Source organism: Felis catus, chromosome B4, assembly GCF_018350175.1.
Source record: "Felis catus isolate Fca126 chromosome B4, F.catus_Fca126_mat1.0, whole genome shotgun sequence".
Taxonomy (NCBI): domain Eukaryota; kingdom Metazoa; phylum Chordata; class Mammalia; order Carnivora; family Felidae; genus Felis; species Felis catus.
The window spans coordinates 17271681-17295845 of NC_058374.1; the positions used below are offsets into that span (position 1 = coordinate 17271681).

The window sequence follows — 24165 nt, forward strand, 5'->3', positions numbered from 1 at the left end:
CAGCTCACTGTCCATGTCAAGCCTCCCAAACTGCCATCAAGTTTTAGAGACTTGTCTTGGCTCAGGGCCCTTCATGGTTCCCTTACGTCGTTGGTGTCTGTAAAAACATTCCAGCGTCCACTCCTTCATTTACTTCATACCTGGTGTTGAGTCACCGGGGGACAGCTTGACTGTTTGGGCTTCTGACCAGGACACGTTGCCTTAACTCTGCTTTCCCTTCTCCATCCTGGCCGAGAGTCTGGGCACCAGGACCTCACCAGTTTTTCTTTCCTGGAAAGTAGTATTTTCTCGAAGCCAGGGTCTTCTTTCTCCTATAGGTGGAAGCTTGAGGGTTTACTCCCTTTAGAGGTCTCACTCCCATGGAAAGATTCATGATTTCTCTGTGGTCAGGGTGCTGTATTTGAAAATTGGTAAATGGGGGGCACCTGGGTGGCCCAGTCAGTTCAGTCTGACTTCGGCTCAGGTCATGATCTCCCCATTCATGAGTTCGAGCCCCACGTTGGGCTCTGTGCTGACGGCTCAGAGCCTGGAGCCTGCTTCGGATTCTGTGTCTCCCTCTCTCTCTGCCCCTCCCCCATTCATGCTCTGTCTCTGTCTCTCTCTCAGAAGTAAATATTAAAAAAATTTTAAATAAAAATTAAAAAAAAAGAAAATTGCTTAATGGCCAACCACCTTTAAAAAACAAAAACAACCCCCGCCCCCCGCCCCCAACCAAACCAAACAAGCTAACTGTTCATTTGAAAGAAAAATACTGCAGGTGGTGTATTCCTTTGCTAGAGTTTTTGTAACTACGTACCACAAACTAGGCGGCTTCAACAACAGAAATCTATTGTCTCACAGCTCCGGAGGCCAAGACTATGAACTTGACCTTCCTTCTGAGGCTGTGAAGGAAGGATCTGTTCCTGCCTCTCCCTGGCTTATAGGTGGCTGTCTTCGTGTTCATGCAATTTCTCCCTGTTGTGGGTCAGTCTCCGTATTTTCCCCGCCTCCCTTTTGTCCCTCCCCCTCCACACTTTCTTTTAAATTTAAATTTTAGTGAAGATAACAGTGCAGTATTGGTTTCAGGAGTAGCATTAAGTGATTCATCACTTACATCACCCAGCGTTCATCACACGTGCCTCCTTAGCACCCGTCACCCATATAGCCCATCCCCTGACCCACTTCCCTCTGTCGACCCATAGTTTGTTTTCTGTCATTATAAGCATATCAGACATGTTGGATTAGGGTTCATCTGGATGACCTCATGTTATCATAATTACCTCTACGAAGACCCTATCTCCAAATAAAGTCACATCCTGAGCTCTCAGGGCTTAAGTCTTCAACTTGCGAGTTTGGAGGGGGACAGATCATAACTCAACCCACAGTAGATGGTGACTGTTACAATTAGCTTCATATGTAATTTTGTTTTCTTGTAGCCACCATGTTTAACATGAAGATAGATTTACACTAAAAAACCAGCATAGAAATAAGTCAGAGAAAGACAAATATATGATTTCACTCACTTGTGGAATTTAAGAAATACAAAGAGATGAACATAGGGGAAGGGAAGGAAAAGTAGGATAAAAAGAGAGAGGGAGGCAAACCGTAAGAGACTCTTTTTTGTTTTAGATGTTTTTTAACGTTTATTTATTATTGAGAGATGGAGAAACGCAGAGCGTGAGCAGGGGAGGGGTAGAGAGAGGGGAACCACAGAATCGGAAGTAGGCTCCAGGCTCTGAGCTGTCAGCGCAGAGCCTGACGCAGGGCTTCAACTCACGAACTGTGAGATCATGACCTGAGCCAAAGTCGGTCGCCTAACCAACTGAGCCACCCAGGCACCCCCATAAGAGACTCTTAAGTGCAGAGAACAAACTGGGGGGTGCTGGAGAGGTGTTTGGTGGGGGACGGGCTAAATGGGTGATAGGCATGAAGGAGGGCACTTGTTGGGATCATCACTGGGTGTTACGTGTAAGTGACGAATCACTAAATTCTCCTCCTGAAAGCATGATTCCACTGCATGTTAACTAATTTGGATTTAAATGAAAATTTTTAAAAAGCTAACATATATCAGAAAAATATCTTTTTCTAGAATATTAAAGGAGTAAAGAGGTACGTTTCCCCCATACGTGTCAATGTGATTCCTGTATCTTCCTGTGTATGAAATAATACATGAAAATTTCATGTATTTTCCTAATTGATCCAACCAACTCAACTAATATGTCAATTATAAATTCTCTTCAATTTTCATTGTATGAATTTTCATTTAGATTATTCCATTTCTTCAAAGTACAAGACTTTCTTTCTAAGGCCTTGATAACTTGCACCTAAGGACATGTCAGGGATTTATAAAATGTTCAAAAGGCTTGGGGTTTTAGAGATTAAATTCATCAGTGAATTTACATCACATTCAGTGAACCAGAATCTGGTTCACTCCTTAGCGTACTTTGTGTGATGGGTAAAACACATATGAACTATTGCATATCAACAACAGGTGGGTTCTTTGTACTTAGTTTCGTGACACCTGTCGATATGCACACACAAGCATTTTTGCATGTGTATGTACATGAGTATGTATTTGTGACTTTTAGGTTTTCCTTGTACCCTTTAACCTCTCACATTTAAAAACAGAGCTAAATTTGGGGCGCCTGGGTGGCTCAGTCGGTTGAGCGTCCGACTTCAGCTCAGGTCATGATCTCATGGTCTGTGGGTTCAAGCCCCGTGTCGGGCTCTGTGCTGACAGCTCAGAGCCTGGAGCCCGTTTCAGATTCTGTGTCTTCCTCTCTCTCTGCCCCTCCCCCGCTCACGCTCTCTCTCTCCCTCTCTCTCTCTCTCAAAAATAAATAAACATTAAAATTTTTAAAGCAGTTCTAAATTGAAAAATGTAATGTGTTACGGCTTACCTCAGTACTTTTCATTTGTATCAAGATCTGAGCTACTTAAAAATAATTTTTAGACTTGCATTTCTCACAGTGAATTATTAACTCTGTTGAGTTTATGCAGTTATGATTTCTAGCTTATAGCCATTTGATACCAAGAAGAATGAGGAATTGAGGTCCTCCCTTAATCTTTCAGACAATTATAAGGAGAGCCGTAGCAATGAAGAAAACCACATGGTGGGTCAGAATGCCCTGTTACGTATTAGCCACTTGTGGGGAAAAAAATCAAAGATCGTCTGGCAATCCCTTGCTGATTTATTTGATGGTGTTTACTGGCTCACCAAGGTGAGAAACATGCTGAAGAATGTTATTTACTCTTTTCAAGGTCTTATTTCGAGTAATTTTCCTTCACTAAACCGGATGTGTTTAAGGAGTCCAGTCCAGAAATCTCAACGAAAGATTTCAGAGTCAAATGTGTCGTTAGCATCAGAGCGCTGGGCGTGTGCATTGTGGAAACAGTTCCCAAGGGATTCTAATACTTGCTCAGGATTAAGCACTATGACCTGGAAGGGATCAAGGGATCAGGCTGGGTCATAAAGAAAAAAATTAGGTAGGAAGCAGCCACCAGGAAAGTAGTAAACCAAGACATGACTTACTGACATATAAATAGCTATTTGGTTGTTGTTTTTTTTTTAAGTGTATTTATTTATGTTGAGAGAGTGTGTGCACACACGCGTGAATGAGTGGGGGAGGGGGAGAGAGAGGGAGGGGGAAAACGAATCCCAAGTAGGCTCCAGTGCTGTCAGTGCAGAGCCCGATTTGGGCCTCAGTCCTACAAACTGTGACATCATGACTTGAGCCAAAATTAAGAGTCAGCCACTCAACTCACTTAGCCACCCAGGTGCCCCAGTGGCCATTTGGGAACTTAGAGGAAGTGTGTATTTTAGTGGAGGAGCAGAAGGGAGGCTTGTGTGAGCCCGGAGGAACTGACATTTCATTCAGAAGAGTAAGAATAGAAAGGATTTGAGCATTTACTCCAAGAACAATTTTATATTGAAATTTTCGATTTAAATTAAGAAATTCAGTTTTAAGCACTGAAATTAATATTCAGATTAAATTAAGAATAATTTAAACATTTAAATGTTAAAGCACACAGGGTATTTGGGGGATGCTAAGTATCCATGTGTATGGAATCTGGATGTATGGAGATATGGATGGGAGATGAAGTTAGGGCGGGTTGGAGGGCACCAGATCCCAGGGCTTCTGTGCCTTGAGTTACGCGGCAGCATCCTGGGTAAGAGAAGCTTTGAAAAAGTGCACTGATGGGTCGGCTGATTGGAAACCAGTCCCTGTCAAAGAGCGTATGAAAATAAAGTTGATAGTGATAGCTAACTTTTACTGAATACTGGTGGTGTGCCAGCCACTCTGGACAGCACTTTATTAAACAGTAACCCAACTCACTGAGGCAGGTGCTATCGGCATCCACATCTAACAGGTGACGAATTGAGGCCTTAGGTTAATTGATTTGCCCAAGTTCATACACTTAAAGTAGAGAGTAATTATTAGGTCAAATTGGTATATTCTTGGGGACGTTTAAGGTGTTCATTTGGGCAGTGAGAGACTTTAGGCCACACTGATGCTCCAAATGTGGGAGAACGTGACATGGTAGTTCTGGGTCATTAGGCCAAAGCCAGCCGTTATGACTGTGCTCGAAAGGCCCGAGGTCCAGCCACCTGAGCCGTGACTGCCAAGAGCAGGGCAACCTGTTGGGTTCCAAGAGCGGGGTTGGCTTCAAGCTAAGCTCCAGTTCCATCAGGGAGTTAGGAGAGTCACCTCTTTAGTGCTGAGTATATATGGGGAAGAGCTGTTCAAGGGTAGTGAGTCTAAGGGGAGGCTATGTTAATCATACCATTCTTCTAATTTTTCTATAGTTTTGAACAATTTCAAAGTAGATTGGGGCAGGCGGAAGTGGTGGGGTGGGAGGGAGAGGACAGAGTGCTGACTGAGTAAGCTAACAGCAGAGCTCTGTGGGAGCCCTGGACCCCAGGGCAGGGGCAAGAGAGCTGCGCCTGCTGAACGGAAGCACACAGAGAAGGACGGGGCAATTTCTCTCTCAGAGATTCCCTCCACAGTGTCCTGCCTGCCTGCCCGCCCGCCCGCCTCTCCAGAAGATGTTTCTGGGGCCAAAGGGCCTAATAAAACAGAGCTGGGAGGCAGAGGCTGATGTTTTCTACTGGCAACCTTATTCCAGAATTTTGCATTAAAAAAAAAAATCTTACAAGAGTGTTTCAACAGATAAAGTAAAACCATGTACAAATCCAATACAAACAGGTTTTCCTCACAGATGTCAAGAAGGTGAGAGGGTTTATGGCCCCAAACAGCTGTTTATCTTAATATCATATTATGGCTCTTTCAGTGAATTTGCACAAACCCCTTTGAACCAGCTATGCTGACTAACAGCCATTTTCCCCAGAGTGGAAGTAGTCATTAGTGGTCGTATAAGTTGAAACTCAGCCATTCTCTTTCTGCCTCAGGCCATTCGTTTGTGGGAGAGCAGTTGTTTGAGAAAATTAGGTTATTTGGTTACCAAGAGACACTGCCCTTTCCCCTATCTAATTACCCTCTTTTGGAAGAAGAATTGCTTAGTATTTGTTAGACAACTCCGCGTGCTAATGGTGTTGGGGGAGATGTTTACGGCCTTCCTATAAAACAGATCAGAACAGTTTTACTATTGTTTTCCGTTCATATAAGAAGCATCAGCATCCTGAAGATGTGATAAGTACTGTGAATGCAATAAACTATGTTTTAATGATTAAAAAAAAAGAAAAAAGGTTGCAGATGGCCCGATTTTCACATTTTGTTTTAGGACCAGACATCGGTGTTTAGTCTTATTTAGTCAGAGCGGAAAAGCGACTCTGGACTCAGGGTTTGAAGGTGCCTACACTTTATTTATGAAACAGTGTCTCCGAGCATTTGTCTGTGTCAGTGTGAAAACTATATTGGAGACAGGCCACGTGTGCGCGTTACCGTCTGACTCTCCTCAACTTTATTTGTACTACGTTCTCTTTACTGGTTCTCGTTTACTCATCTGCGTATCCACTCACTGACTCGTTCGTTCACCAACATGTGGAGTGTCTTTGCCCGGCACTGGGCCAGATAGAAAACAAAACAACAAGGTTCTTTCCAATCATCAAATCAGTCAGTCCTGGGCATGCAAGGTACAGCATGGTGACTGCAGTTTATAAGGCCGTATTGTATGTTTGAAAATTGTGGTATAAATTAATTCAGATTTGAACTGCCTTGAGTTTTAAGATTCATCGCTGTTAATTTATAATGGAAATACTTAGGACCATAATGGTAATGCTAGGTTACTGGAGAGCTCTGAGGGCCCTCTTCTTTGTGGGAAAAGATCACCGTAGTGATCTTTTCGCAATCGATACATAAATCAAATCATTTCGATGTTGTACACCTAAAACTAATACAATGCCGTCTGTCCCTGGTATCTGAAAAAAAAAAAATAACAAGGTTTCTGGATGAAGATATCAGAGTGTTAAATAGATTGGTGCTTTACAGCCCGTTGTTACGAGTTCCGTAATAGAGGTGAGTTCTAAATGTGGCAGAGACACGGAAGGGGCTGATTACGTCCACCACGGGAAAGGGAAGAGAATGTCACAAAGGAAGTCGTATTTGAGCTGGATGTTGAAGGATGAGGTGAAACGTTCTAGGAGAAGAATTGGGAAGAGACATGGCAGGCTGAGAGAGCTCGTCTTATGCCAAGGCAGGAAGAGAGGGAGAAAATGCCATGTTCCATCTGCTAGGGCTGCCGGCCGGGTGGTTGGGAGATGAGGCCAAGCACGGGTAGGTGTCCGAAACACGGAGAACAGCATCCCTGTGCCTGCATCCTCCGAGTAGTACACCTGTGGTATGCTCTGACTTTCCTCATCAGGACCACTTCTATAAAAGGGGAGGGGTTTACATATCTTGCGAGCACCTTGTTCACACGCATTGCTCTGAATAAACTGTTCAGGACCTATTCTTTCTCAACAAACCCCATATAAGGATCCATCCCCATGGCTGTCTGTTAGTGTGGGGCATTTTAAAGGACGGTATGTTTAGGAACAAAAACCCTATCCCTCCTTCTTCCCTTCAGACTGACTTTGGATTGACCGTAGATGTTTATATTCCCGTGGTGCGAGGAGTTGTAGGTTGCTGGGTCAGGCATGTGCTTTCTTTTGGATTTTCGACCACAGGAGTCTACTGAGAAAGTTAATTTACTTTAAAAAGCAAGCTTTTGGGGCACCTGGGTGGCTCAGTCGGTTGAGCAGCTGACTTTGGCTCAGGTCACGATCTCGCGGTCTGTGAGTTCGAGCCCCGCGTCGGGCTCTGTGCTGACAGCTCAGAGCCTGGAGCCTGTTTCAGATTCTGTGTCTCCCTCTCTCTGACCCTCCCTGTTCATGCTCTGTCTCTCTCTGTCTCAAAAATAAATAAACATTAAAAAATAAAAAATAAAAAAAATAAAAAATAAAAAGCAAGCTTTAAATATAAATTGATCCTGTATCCATAGTATGTGTGACTGCATATATACGTATATATGTATAAATGTATGCACGTTTCTTTTGACAGATTATTTTAGGGATTACATGATGACTGTAACCTAGCATTATCGTTACGGTCCTAAGTATTTCCATTATGGATTAAACAGCGAAGAATCTTAAAAATCAAGGCAGTTCAAATCTGAATTAATTGATATCACGTAGATTTAGGAGCTCCTTTGCTTTAATCTCTCAACTTAGAAATCTTCCTGGATATATGTTTGAGAGACTCTGAAGACTTTATTATTTGGAGACTAGTTTCTTTGGTGCACTAATTCTTTTGGTTTTTGAGGTAGAGTTCAGGCTGACGAAGAGGGAAAAGGTGTTGAGGGCCCTCAGAGCTCTCCAGAATTGGGAAGTAAAAAGAAATTGGAAGTATTTGAGGTCTCTAAACCGTCTAGATTGCACTATCTTCCATTTTCCTTCCCAGTTACTGAGAATAAAACTGGAAAGGGGCACCTGGGTGGCTCAGTCGGTTGTGTGTCCAACTTCAGCTCAGGGCATGATCTCACGGTTTGTGGGTTCGAGCCCCACGTTGGGCTCTGTGCTGACAGTTCAGAGCCTGGAACCTGCTTCGGATTCTGTGTCTCGCTCCCTCTGCCCCTCCCCTGCTCGCTCTCTCTGAAAAATAAACATTAAAAGAAAAGCAACTGAAAAGTCTTTCGAGCCTGTGGCCACCACTGCACCCTTCCTGACTAAGTCACCCCCCGCCCCCCGCATCCCCCTTTCACAAAGATCAAGTGATTAGAATAGTTCTCAGCTTCTTAAGGGAAAATAGGTACAGATTAGGTAGGGGTGCTGGGGGGCGGGTGGGAGGAGAGCATACCCATCATTTTCCCTCTCTTTAGGCCACTCAGCCCTGCCGCTCATCTCAGAAATGCTTGAGCTGACTGTGGAAAATAGTGTTTTTATTTTAATTTGAGGCTCTGCTGCTCAGGACCTGTGTCACCTGGTAAAGGAACAGGAACCGTCAGCTCCTCTGGAAAGTAAGGATAATAATACAGAACGGCCCTGGGGGCAGCCATTGGGAGGCGCCCTTCAGCCTGCTCATAATCTCTGTCATCGTAGATCTACAGTCCAAGGGAGAACAGAACATTCCCTAGGTGAGCGCGGCTTTAAAGACAGATGTCCTATCAAACAAATATATGTGACCCCAGTGGAAGCTACATGCTCACCAAACAAATGCATCTTCTCAGCAAGTTTCTCCAGGCCACCCGTCACCCCCATGTGGGGACACTTTACTTCTAGATTTTGCTCTAAACCCCTTTGGGTTGGAAATGCTGGAGGACCCATTGTAATACCTCCACGTCTAAAAAATAACCAGGCAGATGTTTCTTATATTCTGTGCAGTCCGATTGTCATTGTTACTGTTGTTCGTTTGGACTTGTTTTTGTTTATTTTTTTTTACTTCTTTTGCAAAGGAAAGCTGGGGAGGCTGTTGATCGAGGTGCAAAGGCACTGCCGCTGGATAATCCGGCTACGAGAAGAATCCTTAATCAACACATAATTAACTGATTTTTTTCCCCTCTAGAAACTGATTTTGAGCAGTGTCTCACACACAAAGGACCTTCATTCAGCAGAGATGTGGTTTCTTGATATCTTAGTCTAGATTTGCATCCTTCCCACCCACCTCAATTCTTCTAGTTTGTTTCCCGAAGCTATATTTAGAATACATCAGTCACTTTACACTGCCATTTTCTTTTTCATTCTCTAACCTCAGGAGCTAAAAGATCCATTTTGTCTATTCAGCTTGCCACCTTCACTCGAATATTTGAATACAACCTCCAGGTTTTTGTTTTTGTTTTTGTTTTTAATCAGTGTGCTTCTGGTGCTGCGTGTGGAAGATTGGCCTAGGTGATTTAGTGGACAGTTAGTTGGACTGTAGAAATCCATTTTTGAAAAGCAAATGTGTATTATTTACCCCAGGTAAAAGCTCTTGATGGATGATTTACGTAGACCCATGATATGAATTTGGTGGTGGCTTGTGTTTCCCTGCAAAGACCTTGTGAAACAGGCTTGACCTGGAGACCTTTCTTTTCTACAGTTTTTTTCATAGCCAAGAAATTTGAAAAACAACTCTTTTCTTCTATTTTCTTCTCTTTCTTCCATTCATAATTCCCATCTTCACCATACATAACACATGGTGACCAGGTACCCAGACTAGCCTAAAGAGCCTGATTATACCAAATCATAGCTACAATAGCATAGAATTTCAAAGGCAATTGGGAGCAATAATACTGTGGCGTTTGTGGTAATTTAAAAGAAACTGATCCTTCCTGTTTGATGTATCTGACATGTATTAGAAAAAAATAAATTTGATTTAAAGATGGTGAGGAGTAGATGGTGTAATGGTGGGTTGGTACAGCGAGAAAAGTCTGGTATGCAACGAGTAGTTCTTTTGTACAGGACATTTATGAGTTTGCTAGGTGGTTCCACTTAACATACCTATTTTCGTTCTTGTTTTATACTTAAAAATAGGCGTTTTTTCCTGATCATAAAATTAAATATAGGCACACTTAAAATAATTTAAAAAATAAAGATTGCTCCTGATTACTATCCAGATCTATTTACATTTTAAAGTACAGTGTAGAGAATTAGGATAAAAGCATAATTGTATGGTAAAAATATTGCCCTCCAAATGAAGTTCTCTGAGCATAACTTCTGAGTATTTTGCTCAATTTTAGTTTTTTGTCCAAATGTTTATGTAATGTAAGGTGGACTTTTTATTCTAGGACGTATAGATTAATGTTTTTGTTAGAAAATTTTGCGTGGGTGACGCATTTGCCTCCGTGTTATTGCTTCTATTTATGGCACCAATTTTTTTCACTTCCTCCCATCCTCCCTCTGATTTTCCAGTGTTGATCTGAAAAAACAACCACAACAAGAAGGTACATCAGTTAGAACTGTCCGCTGCAGGAGACCATAAAGTAAGGATGGCTTAAGCAAAAGGAAATTTGGGGGGCCACTTAACTGTCAAGCCCAGGTGTTGGTGACCGGAGTAGCTCGTATGTCATTGGGCACTCGATTTCTTTCCATCTCTCATCTCTACTGTCTCCCAGGTTTGTGTCATTCTCTGCTCTAGGTGGTGGCGGGATGGTTCCCAACAGTGCTGGGTCTACCTCCTTCCGAGATGAGTTGTCTCTCATTGGCTCTGATTGAATGTGCAGCCGGGAGCTAATAGCTCAAGTGGTCCATGATCAGCTGATTGGCCAGACCTAAGCTATGTGCTCTGCCTGAAAGTGGGAGTTGAGTCAACTTGACATAAGATCCATGGACTAAGAGTGAGAGAAGTGTTGCCTTCCCAGGAGAAATAGCGGAAGGCTACTTGTTACCAGGTGGAAGATGGTGGAAAAAAGAATGAGGTCCACTTTAGGGGGTAAATGAAGCCTATTGACCTGGGAATGTGCATGTAAATATATCCTTATAAGAATATGTGTTCGTGGGCATGTGTGCTACCTGTATATTTTTTAAATGATCAAATCATAAGAAGACCTAAATCTAATAATTATGGCCTTAACATTTGAGCAGTAGCAAGGTGCTAGAGGCAGAACTGATAGTTACACCGGTTTTAGAAAACAATAAGCTATGTTCTTTTTTTTTCCCCAATGAGTTTATCATATGGCGATTTCTATAAAAGTAAGACACGTTCTTGAAAACGATTATCCTTGGCTTGAAGACTAGTATTGCCAGTATCCTGGCTAGTATTGCCAGGCTTTATGGCAACACTAGATACCTTCAGAGAATTTAATGAGATGTCTGAGAATCGTACTGGTTGGAGGAAATAGCATATGAAGAGTTAGATCAGATTCTTCAAGTGATAATGATGACTTTTGCTCGGAATCTTGATTCAATGGAAAGGTTCATTTGCCAGTTGGTGAGGTGTTCAGCCCTGCATATGTTATATTCAGTACCACTGACCTTGTCATTGAAAGCATGCTTGGCACACCTCCCAAGAAAATTGTTGTTCTTGTTTTCAGACCTTTGTAGTACTAACTGCCCCTTATGCTTAACAGCACAGGGGATTTTGCAAGTGGAATTGGGTAGACCTGTTAAGGACGCCCAGTCTTGTCTTCTGCTGAGAATTAGGGTTCCTTCTGGCATATGCCTCACTCAGTTTCTCCATCCAGGAAATGTAAGGGCTGACCTTTAGAAAGGGGATTGGGACAAATGAGGATGTTTTTCGGTTGTGAGTGTGAGAATCCCCTCTCAAACTTGCCTCAGCAAAAAGGGATCTGTTGCCATGCATAACTGTAGAAGGCTTGGATACTACTGGAGATGACCAGATGCTGGCAGGACTGTGTTTTCCTGCACAGGTGTTGGATTTTCTCTTACCAGACAAGGCTTCCCCGTGTTGTGCAGGGACGTGGCAGTGGGAAGTTCCAGGCTCCCTTCTTGCCAGCTTTGATAACAGAATACAAGGCTGCTTCTTTCTTTTCGCTCCTTCTAATTCCAGTCCAGTGAACCACAGAATAGGACTCTTAACTTGACCTGCTTAGTTCACATACCATCTTTTGGACCAATCTCTGCGGGCGTGGATGAAGGACCAGTTTGGTCAAGTGTGTGTGTGCAAGGGTGGGCAGTGGTGCAAGTCAACCAAAGGAGGAGGGGAGGGGGTGTTGACAGAAGAAGTTGAAAAGGATGCAGGGCAAGCCAACCATCCGTGGAAAGTTTTCACCTTCATTGTACATGATACTAATAACAAGCGTCCCTTTGTCCCCTGCACAATGTGTAGAGGGCAACATACACTTCATAGATATCATGTGTCCCTTATCATACCCTGTGTTTTTCCCACGAAATAACGGGTCCTCTAAACATACGTCTACATAAAGGATAGAGCGGAGTGGTGGGTAAAAGGTCTTCTCTCCTGGGGAATTACAAGGGTGACATCTTTCGAGGTATGAAGAGCTAGCACTCCCTCTGAGTAGTTGATTGAAAATGCTTTTCTCTTATCTCGAATTTTCACTCTTCCCCTTAGATTCCACTCGGATCATGCTTTCTAGTTTTTCATGCATTTTTTTTCATATATCATTTCTTTCCAACGATATAGCATCTTCTGAGGGAATGGAAATAGAAGTTCACAGAAAGTAGTCCCAAGGTCCCGCAGCTAGGGGACAGCAGAGGCAGGATTTTAACCCCGGTGTCCTGTGCCCAGGCCACCACACCTGGCTGTCTTTGTTATCACGATTTTGTTTTAATATTCATGTCTTAGCTCTGCTAAGAGCCTACAAATATTTTATTTTACCTTCAACGTCTGGCTTACTTACTGACACGTATAAGACTAGCTCGTCAGTGTTGGCCATTTAGTGGCAGAATTGCCTGGGAATTACAAGCCCAGACTCTTGATTACAAGCCCAGAGTCAGACTGCCTGAGTTGAAATCCATGCTCCCAAACTCCCTGCTTGTCTGACTTAACCCTTAGGAGTTTCAGTTTAGCTTCACATGGGGAAATTAAGAGGGCCTATCCTATGAAGCCACTGTGAGAAATGAAAAAAAAAAAAAGATGTAGATGAAGGAAAGCTATTTCATCAAATCCTATGGTTTACATTAGCCTGGTACATGGTAAACTCTATAAATATTGGCTTGAAGGATGCTAATGAAACATTCGTGCCAGTGACTTGTTTTAGGACAGTGCGTATATCCATACAGGATACCCACAGTAAGAGATGTATCCATGATTGAAAGATTCCGGAACACGTTAAGGAAGAGGTGTCTTAGAGCTTTAGGCCATAGGAGCATTCATTTTGGTTTTAACCTTTTTGGGTGGGTTTAGGGTTCCTTAGAATCTGTCAAGTTCATTCTTTTTTTTTTTTTTAATTTTTTTTTCAACATTTATTTATTTTTGGGACAGAGAGAGACAGAGCATGAACGGGGGAGGGGCAGAGAGAGAGGGAGACACAGAATCGGAAACAGGCTCCAGACTCTGAGCCATCAGCCCAGAGCCTGACGCGGGGCTCGAACTCACGGACCATGAGATCGTGACCTGGCTGAAGTCGGACGCTTAACCGACTACGCCACCCAGGCGCCCCAAGTTCATTCTTTAATATTTTCTGCTGTTGCAGTTAGCATCCTATAATGAATAATTGGGGGTTCTGAATATGGGGAGGCATACTTTTTGACTGTTGACTGTCACATGATTTCTTAACATGAAAAGCAAGGACATTGCATGTTTTGTTGATATTTAGAAGTTTGTATCCTGTGGTAGGGCTGTGTCTTGTTACATTTTTGTAGGTTTTGAAAACGCGTGGCAATTCATGGAGACTTCTAAATGTTTAGATTTTACATTTCTATAAAAGTACCACAAATATACTTGCAAATTAGTAAGCTCAGGGGAACTGGGGGTAGCAGAAGTAGTTTGCCAAGAGAAAGCTGTAGTTGGTGAGTCTCAAATGGCCTTCATTAAATGAGTACTTTTATTAGTAAAAATCTAGTCGTAGAAACTTCTGGAGAGTGAAAAAGAGACTGTGTAATAGTTACTGAATTGAAACTGTGTTCTATAATAGTTTACCTTTTGAATACTTTGAAAATTTGTTAAATCTTATCATCGCTCAAGACAAGTAAAATCTTAGTAGCATTGAAGGTGGCAATTTGAGACACCTTTACTTCTGACTTTAGATTTGCTTTACTGTTTTGCATGATTCAGGCACTGTGGAGGAGTGTGTGCACCAGATATCTGTTCTTTCTAACACGGATTCAAATTTAAATACAATTTGGATTTGTTGAGTATGCCCTTTACACTTTTCCCTTAACTAATACAAATGTTTAAAAAACAAATTCATTGTAGAGAATCGGGACTTTTTATTTTGGTTTCAAGACTTTAAACATAAAAATACAAATTTAGAAACACAAACCAAAGTGAAGAGTGTTACAGCATCAGTGAAATGACAATTCTTTAAAATAAAATATTAATATGTAACATATGAATAAAGTAACCTTTAAATCTGTTCTATTAACCACCTTTAGCTAGAGACTGGTAAAACTATTTTATTTGGTTGAAATAGGGTCTTCTTTTTAAATCCTTTTAAATAAATCTATAGAATATTCCATTTTCCATGTTTCTTCAAACTAAACCCAACGTAATCACGTTGGCTGTTGTCAAAATTTGCGCAGTGAAGTTTGAAATACAGATGATCACTGTTGCTGTTATGTTCCCCATTGACATGGGTTTGGTACTGGGACATCACCTCCTTTGACTGACGGCCTCCAAGTAGCAGAAACTTGAAAGATCTGCACTCTCCCATCATATTAGTTAGTTATGTTTATCAGTTTACTTTGTTGCATATTAAATAAACAAGATGTGTAGGTTGGGTCAGAATAAAAGGATTATGTGTGGAGAACAGGTTAGAATTACTGAAATATTAAATCAACATTAGGAACAAAGTGTTTATGGGAAACATTCATTTCATTAAAGTTAACAGGTTCCTATTCATTAAGTCTTCAGAAATCTACACACACACACACACACACACACACACACACACACACACGTGCACACGTGTGCACTCAACATGCAATTTATAGTACACCCACTCACATACATGCCCAGAGGCACTGCCAGGGGACAGGAGGCTCCAGTCTTTTGCCTTTATAAAAACAAAATACCCCCTCGGATTATTGGTGTCCAGTAGAAAGAAAGCACCACCCCTCATGTTTTTTACAGCAGAAACCTGGCTGGGTGGGGGGTAAGTTCTTGCTCCTGTGCTTTTCATGGACACTTTCAGACCGGGTTGAATTCTGAATTCAGCATGTTGTAGATGAGAACACCTTTTATGTCTTCATCAGAGCCATTTCTAGTATGCCAAGGAAAATTCTGCCCTCCAGTTACAATGACATAGTGTTTACTAAACAATCATATGAGCGCATGCATATTTGGCTTTGTACAAACAGGGTAAGGAAGGTAAAAGTGTCAGTTGTTGGGGGAGTGGTTATTGACAATAAGTGCACACCCAAGACACATCCCAGATTCCCCCTCTCCTTTTTTTGGTGGTGGTTATTGAGGACGTAGGGTTGAATTAGGTTAATGTAGGCATGATGTCACTTTACAGTATTTGGTATCTCCTTTAAGTCGTAAGTCTATAGGGATTGAGGACTTTACCTTCATAATGTACATGATCCTTGGCGTGTCTGTGTGTTACATTTATTGTCACTGATCTTCTGAGTGAGTTTTAAACCACTTGAAATGGTACTTTAAGCATTAACTACACCTTATTAGTCTTTGTTAGAGCTCAGGTAGTGCGGAAACTGCTCGGATTCATTCTCATTCAGGAAACCGTTATTAAATATCTGATTTGTGTATGTCTATCATGATTCAAATACTTATCAGACACTGAAAGTCGAAGATCAATCAGACTGGGGTGTCCTCAAGGATCTGATTGTCCAACACAATCTTTGTTTCTCGCTTTTTTTTTAAAAGTTTATTTATTTGTTTTGAGGGAGGGGGCAGAGAGAGGAGAGGAAGAATCTCAAGTAGCCTCTGCACGGCCTATGCAGAGCTCAGTGCAGGCTCACACCCACGGACCGCGAGACCGTGACCTGAGCCGAGCCCAAGAGTCGGATGCTTAACCACTGAGGTACCAAGGCGCCCCTACAATCTTTCTTTTTTGATTCATTTTATTCCCGTTTATTTCTTCAGGGTCAGATAAAAGACAGTGATTTGGTGGAGGCTCTTTTCCCTTTTTCTGGTTGCATTTAGCATGGATGATAGACACATCTGTGGCTGGAGGTAAGAAGGTTGGGTATGAGGTTGCATATATACGTGAGATGTAAGAGCTAGCAAAAAATCAGTGAAATCTGAATCACTGTTTCGGCCGCCTTCTGCTCCGAAGTTCGTAAGGTCTGACCTCGGTGTTGCCATGGGGATAGGGACTCAGAAGGAGCTACCGTTAACAAGTCTGAAACGGAGACCCTTTGAGCCACAGGGAAATGGTGCTGGGATAAGCTTGGTCATGGAGTGCTGGGGGAATCCCTGGGTATTTCAGCTGCCAAACCCTGCACGGATGGGCGTGGGGGATCGGCCAAAACAGAGAGCATGGAGCTCTTCACTCTGACATTTTAAAAACAGACAGGCAGACAGAGAGAGACAGTCAGAGAGACCAACACTTAGCCACTCTGTTCTAGCCGAGACATGCATGTAAACAGACGATCACTTTCTAGGCCTTCCTACAGAATGGTTTTTTACCAGCTGAGGAACGACTAAATTTCCCTTGCGACGTCAGCTTAATCCTATGCAATAAATGTCAGTGGCTTTTTTTCCACCTCCTTTCATGACAGTATCAGAAAACATGATGATCACACTGTGAGTTCTGGAGAGAGAAAGACCTTGTAGGTAGGTGCGGTAATGGCCCTTTCGATCTTGTGAATTGTTGCAGAGAGTTGATATTGATGCCGTGATTATTAGTAAGGGTGCTCCGTGCCCCTGGGGAAAAGGGAGGGTGACCCAATTAGCCCATCAACAGTTGAACTGGGGACACTGGTCTTCCTTCCCACACTGCACCCCACACCCCAACACTGCCTTCCTTCCATTTAGTCTATAACATTGTCATTGTTGTCAAATACAACTTGGACTTTGGGGGTCAGATACAGTTTTTTGTAATCTTGTTATTCTGAACGTGCCGTAGTGAGATGTACATATTTACCTCTTTTTGTGAAATTTTTTTTTTTTTAGGATCTTTGGGTAAAGATACGGTCAAATCAGATTGTAAATTTAGAACTCCAGGATTTTTTCCAAGTATTTTAGTTTAGCAGTCTGTTTTCGTTTGGTGTTTCAATCTTTGTCTTTGCCTTATTGCATACTGGTTATTTTCTTTTGCTTATCAGTAAACACAGGCATGCGTGTGTTTAACATGTACTTCACCAGGAAAGGATGACATTAAAACTCTTTTAGTTCAGGCAAGTGCCCCAAACTCCCCATTTTCCCCCAGGGGTCTCACCGGTGAATTTTACCTTTCTCTGATTGCCTAATTTCATAAAAAGACTTTCAGCTCATTGCTGACAAAGGTGGTGTCCTTCCTGGTGTTCTCCGTGCATATAGATGGATTAGGCTTTAAGAAAAGGGTGACCTGAAGAATCCATCCTTAGGCTTCTATGTACAAGTTGGCATGACTACGGGGTCCGCTTCCTCTGCTGGCTGGAACCGGGGCTATTTATAGTCTCTTTTCTTGGCTTCCGAGTTAGTGTATCTGTGTATTTATGCAAGGGAGAACTCTGAGGCCATATAAGACTGTAGTTTTAGAAACCTAGTAGCCTCGTTTGCCTTTTGCTCTCTGGAAGGACAGGAATGATACTCTGTTTTGCCAACACAGAAATGTAACAGGATGGAGTGACAAGACACATCACTGTGGCTTCTCTGAAACCACAGGGGACACAGGCAAGCCTTGAGAAAGAGTCTACACATGGAGCAGAATTGGCCCAAGGATGAGTGCCAGGAGGCATCTTCCTGGACCAGGGGGCTGCTATCAGATGCACTAGATGAAAATCTTCAGTGCCTTTTGTAGGTGGGCAGTACCTCCAATTTCCTCTGCCTCCCCCAAGGGGCGGTGACGTTTTTCACTGAAGCCAGTGATCCCCCATTATGATGCCAGGACAGCTAGGGTTACGTAATGCAAAGACCTCGGGCCAGATAAGACCAGCTTTTCACCTTGGGCCCTGCGGTCACACACGAGTCGGGTGATGTTATGAAGGTTCAACCTTCCTGGTCTCCAGTTTCCTCATCTACAAGATGGGGAAATCATGTCCTGCCCTCACAGGGCAGTGTAGAGGCATAGGGATAAAAGTAACCACAAGAAAACGTCCGGCATGGAGCAGGTGCTAATCAAATCCTGAAAACTCATGGGCCATTTTTTTCCCTCCAGGATCCACATTAAGGCTTTTAGCCAAGACGAAAAATAGAGATCAGAGGTATCTTTGGGATCCATTTCTCATTTCTTCTTTTCCTGCTTTCGGCATCCAGTGACCCAGGGGCACGCTGCCCTCTAGAACTCTCCATCTGAGCAAATGTCTGGACCCAGATGACCTCACTGAGTCCCTTCCCTGCTCCCATAGCACTTCCCTCCTGGTGAAAGCAAAGCTAAGACTGAGACATTCTCACAGTCAGTAGCCCTAATCCAGTGAGTACAGGTGAGCCCGCCTGCTTTGGGGAAACCTCTTTACCTTTTTGGCACTTGGTACTTCACTTAGGGCCTTCTGTTGAGGTTTTTCAGCCTTCGGAAGAAAGAGCCCTTTGGCCCCACTCTCCTCACCATTGTTTTTTAATGGCTGGTAGTCAGAGTTTTGAAATTCCAGGGTGACTTTAAACCGCAGCCAAATGAATCCTAAGAATTTTAAGAGCCTGGTGACACCTGTGGGTAGGCTTAAAGCACTCTGCTCGCCTCTGTTGTGCTGGCTGATTTTAGTATCGAAGAGCAGACATATGGGAGAATGGCAGAAGGTGAAAAAACTGAGAGGGGTCCCCTGGGTGACAGGGGTGGGGAACAGTCTCCCCTTTGGCCCACCTGTGTCTGGGATGCCTGTTTACCATTTGTGAAAAGTGGGTGGAAGAGGTAAAAATGTTAAGTCAAAAATCGGATAATGTTTTACAGCAACGTAATTTAAACTTTCAGTGAGTTCAGTCATAACGTGCTATATTGCTTTTTTTCTAAGCATAAAAGTAACATGCGCTCATAAGAGAAAATTTGAAAGGGTAGAAAAATTTGTTTTAAATTTTTTTCATGTTCATTTATTTTTGAGAGAGAGACAGAGCGTGAGCAGGGAGGGGCACAGAGAAAGGGAGAGACAGAATCCAAAGCAGGCTCCAGACTCTGAGCTGTCAGCACAGAGCCTGACACGGGGCTCAAACTCACGCACTGTGAGACCGTGACCTGAGCCAAAGTCAGACGATTAACCGACTGAGCCGGCCAGGCACCCCTTAAGAGGAAGATAAAAATTACTCGTCATTCCCTCCACCTAAAGTTGTAATTATTATGAATATCTTGGGGGTCTTGTATCTCTGTCCCTCACTCACACACACTCACATTATGTCATCAACACACACATTTGTAGTAGTTGAGAAAACAGTGTGCAAGTCAAAATTTCACATCCTTGTATTGTTTTCATTAGTAAGAGGCAGAGGTGCAGTGTGGTTGAGAGATCGTGCATTCGGACAGCCCTTATTGGAGTCCGTGCTTTGTGGCCAAGTATGTGATGGTGGGAGGAACTTCAGGCCTCCCTTTCCTCCGCTGCGAAACGTAGATACACCGTGCAGTTGTGACGATTCAGTGAGATGTTGTCTGTAAAGTGCTGAAGGTAATGCCAGCATCGAGACCTCATTCTCCAAACCGTGGCCAAGGCAACATTTATAAGCAAGCCCTTCTGCCCCTGTGGGCTGTCTGTCCCCTCCTTCTACCCTGTCCTTCTAACCATTTGTTAAAATCCTGCCATTTAAGGTACAACTCAAATGTTGCCCCATTTAGGGAAACTCCCCGGGTGGTGGGGATTCTCCTAGACGCATGCCGATAGGTGCTTCTGGAAGACTGTGTGGTGTCGTGGTGAGAAGTCCCAGTGCTTCACCAAACTCCCTGGGTTCAAGGCCGGCTCTGTCATTCACTAGCTCAGCATCCTGGGGAGAGTTCCTTAATTCCTCTAGGGCACCGAGCGTAGTACCTGCCTTATAGGGTTGTCAGAGGGTTAAAAGGGTTATCCCATGACAAATACTGAAAACAATGCTCAGCCAGTGTCAGCCGTTATCACACAGAACATCTGCATGGGGGTTAGTGACTTGGGTGTTGCCTTTTTCTTTTAGAAAAGCCTGGATTTTATCTTACTCGTCTTTGTATTCCCTGTAAACCCACCCCAGTGCCAGCCTGGAGCAGATGTTCCGTTTGCACTTGTGCGGTTTAATCGCTTTGGGTTGAAAGCTGCAGGGGGAAGTCAGGCCTGCTTGAGATGATGGCACTCCCAAGATTTTATTGCCGAAGCTTCCGGGTTGTTGGAAGTGTAAGCACTTGAGTTACAAAGACTAGAGGAAATGAAAAGTTTTCTCCTTTATCAAGTTTGTATTGTAAGACAGTTGTAGAGTTACAGAATTATTGCGAATAGGGTACAGGGAGTTCCCATATGATCCACGCCATTTCACGCATTGACTAGTATCTTATGGTGTGTCGGTTACAATTAACGAGCCGATACCAGCTAGTGCCCGTCCTGTATTCAGATTTTCTCAGTGTTCCCTTAAAATTCTTTTCCTGTTCCCGAATCCCATCCAAGATGCCATATTGTAGTGGTCCTGATATGGCCTGAGGCTCATCTTGGCTGTGATAGTTTCTTCGGCTTTCCTTGTTGTTGATTCCCTTGACAGTTTTGAGGAACACTAGTCATGAATGATTAGTTCCACAATACTTGTTCCACAAGTAGGATCTTTTTAGAGTTTTTAAAAATTAATTTATTTTGAGAGAGCACGTGAGCATGTGCACAAGTAGGGGAAGGGCAGAGAGAGAGAGAGAGAGAGAGAGAGAGAGAGAGAGAGAATTCTAAGCAGACTCAGCAGTGAGCGCAGAGCATGATGTGGGGCTCACTTAACTGAGCCACCCAGGTGCCCTGCACGTGGGGTTTTTTAATGGAGATATCATTGACAGAGTACAAAATCCACCCTTTTGAAAATGTGTGCAGCAAACTCAATTTAAAATAATCCTGGGTGGCTCAGTTGGTTAAGCGTCCAACTTCGGCTCAGGTCATGAGCTCATGATTTGTGGGTTCGAGCCTGGGGTTGACAGCTTGGAGCCTGGAGCTTCGCATTCTATGTCTCCCTCTCTCTCTGCCCCCCTCCCTCCCGACCCCCTGCTCAAGCTCTGTCTGTCTCTCTCTCTCCCACTCAGAAATAAACATTAAAAAATTTTTTTAAAAATAATCCTTTGGTAGTTTGATTTTGTTAGAACTAAAATTTATTAATAAAACCAGATTTCCTTAAATTGTATACAAAGTGCTTCCAGATAGGAAGTGTGTTATTTAAATTCCTTTTATATGGTGAGCTCAGCTGCTTCTGGTGAGCATTTATTTGAGCAGGGTTACAATGCATTTTGGCAAAAGGGAACCAGAAGGTCATCTTGGGTTCTCTGTTGCCCTGGAAATGTTGAAAGGAATGAATTTGTTCTGGCATCTTGGACTGTTTTGGACACAGTTTCTAGCAGGGTACTTGTTTTTATATACTAACTGAAATAGTACTGATGTCAGAGTGGCTTGCATTTGGAAAACAAAAAGGAAAATGGAAATACATCTTTTTACCTTGACGAAAAGCTACCAACAAATGGGCAGAGATGATCCGTGAGTAGAAATCAGGGTGTGGGAGTGGGATTCCGGTTTATGCAGCTTTCACTGCATACCTAGTTCGTTCGTTCATTCATTCATTCACTCATTCAGCAGATCTTTATTCAGTGCCTCCCATGTGCCAGAAACTGTTGTTAGTCCTTGAGATGTAGCAAAGAACAAAGCGGACAAAATCATGCACTCCTGAAGCTTTCACACGGGCAATGTAGACAGTCAACACATAAATGTACGTCAGGGGCGATGGGACACATCCTTTGAAAAAGGAGAAAGTGGGTCAGGCGATACAGAACGGGGGATGGGAGGTGTTCCAGAAATCCCTCTTTGAGTTGAACTTTAGGCAGAGACAGATGCATATTTGACTAAAAATGCGTCTCCCGCATGGAAATTCTCTCTGGAATGAAGTTCTTTCAATTAAAATCCATCAACAAAATTAATGGAGTAGCTTTCTACCACTGTCACCAGGCTATGTTCTAGGGACTTTTAATGGTCAGTAAATGACCAGTCCCTGTTTCCAAGGAACTTCCTGCCTTGACTGGGAGCAAGATTAATCAATTAAAAAGAAGCCCTTCGTGACCAGTACTGGCACTGTGAGAAGTGCTGGGAAGGAGGCGACAGGGGTCCATGAGCCAGGAGGGGGGCGGGGAGGAAGCCAATCTCATCGGCTTGGTCAGGGAAGGCTTCCTCGAAGAGGGATGCTTGACCTGCAGGCCAACAGAGAAGGTGGAATGAACAGCGGTGATTAGGACTCAGGAGGAAGGCCAGAGAGCCTGGGCACTGGGAGCCAGAGAGGATTGTGGGAAGACCATGTGGTGGGGGCAGTAGCCAGGAGTCAGTCACGAACTGAGAGAGGAAGTCTGAATCCCTTAGTGCCATTGCATTCTTGGAAGTGGGTATTCTTGCTATCATTAAAAGCGCCTGCTAGATGGTTCTAAATGAGAATACATTCATCTGAACATTTGTCTTGCTTTGACACTTTTGGAATTTACAGTGTAAGCCAAATTTTGTAAAGATAAGCTGGAATGTGCTATGATGCATCCAATTCAAATAGCCACCAATGAGAAGAAATTGATTGCATTGACAGTGTTTTAAAAACGATTGCCTGGGTGACTCAGTCAGTTAAGCATCCCACGTCGGTTCAGGTCATGATCTCACCGCTTGTGAGTTCGAGCCCTGCGTCGGGCTCTGTGCTGACAGCTCAGAGCCTGGAGTCTGCTTCAGATTCTGTGTCTCCCTTGCTCTCTGCCCCACCCCCACTCACTCTCTGTCTCTCTCTGTCTCTCTCTCTCTCTCAAAAATAGATTAACGTTAAAAAAAATGGTTGAGTAAGAAAAAAAATAGATTCTTTTTAGGAAGACAATTTTTAAGCTCAAGACATAGAGGGTTCTTTTATTTTTCTTATGTGTTTTTAAGTATCATTAAGTGATATTTTAGAGGAGACGCTTAATTGTATTAGGCAGTGAGTATGGTTCTTAGAGGCAAAACAGCCCTCGGGGAATGTTTTTTAATCTAAGAAAATGAATTATCTTTGTTTAAAGCTTTTCCTCTAGGACATTCAGTTACTCCATGTTGTGCATCGTCTTGTGAGAGTGTTTGGATCTGACATGCCCAGAATCCAGTGACTTTATAAAGACTGAACAATGCTTTTGCTAAGGATGCAAAAATGCCTAATCTCTGGCTTTTAAAATGTTTCTGCCTTTTTAGGAAAATCAAGATGTGATCGTGGAGTAGAGTTCGATGAAGGTCTTACAACAGTGGTGGGGGTGAATAGTGCTAGAGGGAAGGCAGTGCTGTGGTTGTCTTGGTCTGGCGAGGTTGTGTTTGGATTATGACCCTTCCCTGCAGGTGCACAGCAGATCCTGTTTGATGACAGTGCATTTCACATTCCCATTTGTTAAAACAGTTAACAAACACACCACCCAGATTTCCAATTGTCATTTAAATTCTTTCCAAAGCTTCAAAATGTTGACCAGACTGAAACTTAGGACCATATTGTTTGTGTATTTCTAATTTTTTTTTTATTATTATTGTGAAAGTAGTAGAGGCTTTATTTGGGAAATGTAGGAAATACGAGAAAGTCGAAGGAGACAAGTAATCTCATCACTAATCATCTCCTTATGGCTTGTGAGAGTAGTATTTTAAATGCAAGTAGTCTTTTTATGATCATGGAAATGATACATACATACTTTAGAAGGAAAGATAATGTATAACAAGATAACCACTGGTAAGATTTGGCCGATTTCTGCAGTGTGTGTGTGTGTGTGTGTGTTTCATATTATAAAACTTGAATTCAGATTAGTACTGGAAAGGGTTAAGGAATGTACTTTCAAGGATTGTCTATTAAAATTTCTTCAAAGTAGCTCCTTGAAAATCTTGGGCTTTCACATTTTGATAACATTCTGATATTTTCAAACTGGCTAATTTCATAATCT

The 24165-nt window shown here is 42.9% G+C and overlaps 1 protein-coding gene and 1 long non-coding RNA gene across 5 annotated transcripts in view; one reads left to right on the forward strand and one right to left on the reverse strand.

Moving 5' to 3' along the window:
- Positions 1–24165, forward strand: part of CACNB2 (calcium voltage-gated channel auxiliary subunit beta 2) — a 387862-nt gene that overhangs the window by 18449 nt on the left and 345248 nt on the right. The gene's annotated exons all lie outside the window — the stretch shown is intronic.
- Positions 15854–17535, reverse strand: LOC123386455. The gene is made up of 2 exons (XR_006600330.1): positions 17387–17535; positions 15854–16859 (listed from the first exon to the last, which is right to left on the reverse strand). It is a non-coding gene; the product is annotated as an uncharacterized LOC123386455 (long non-coding RNA).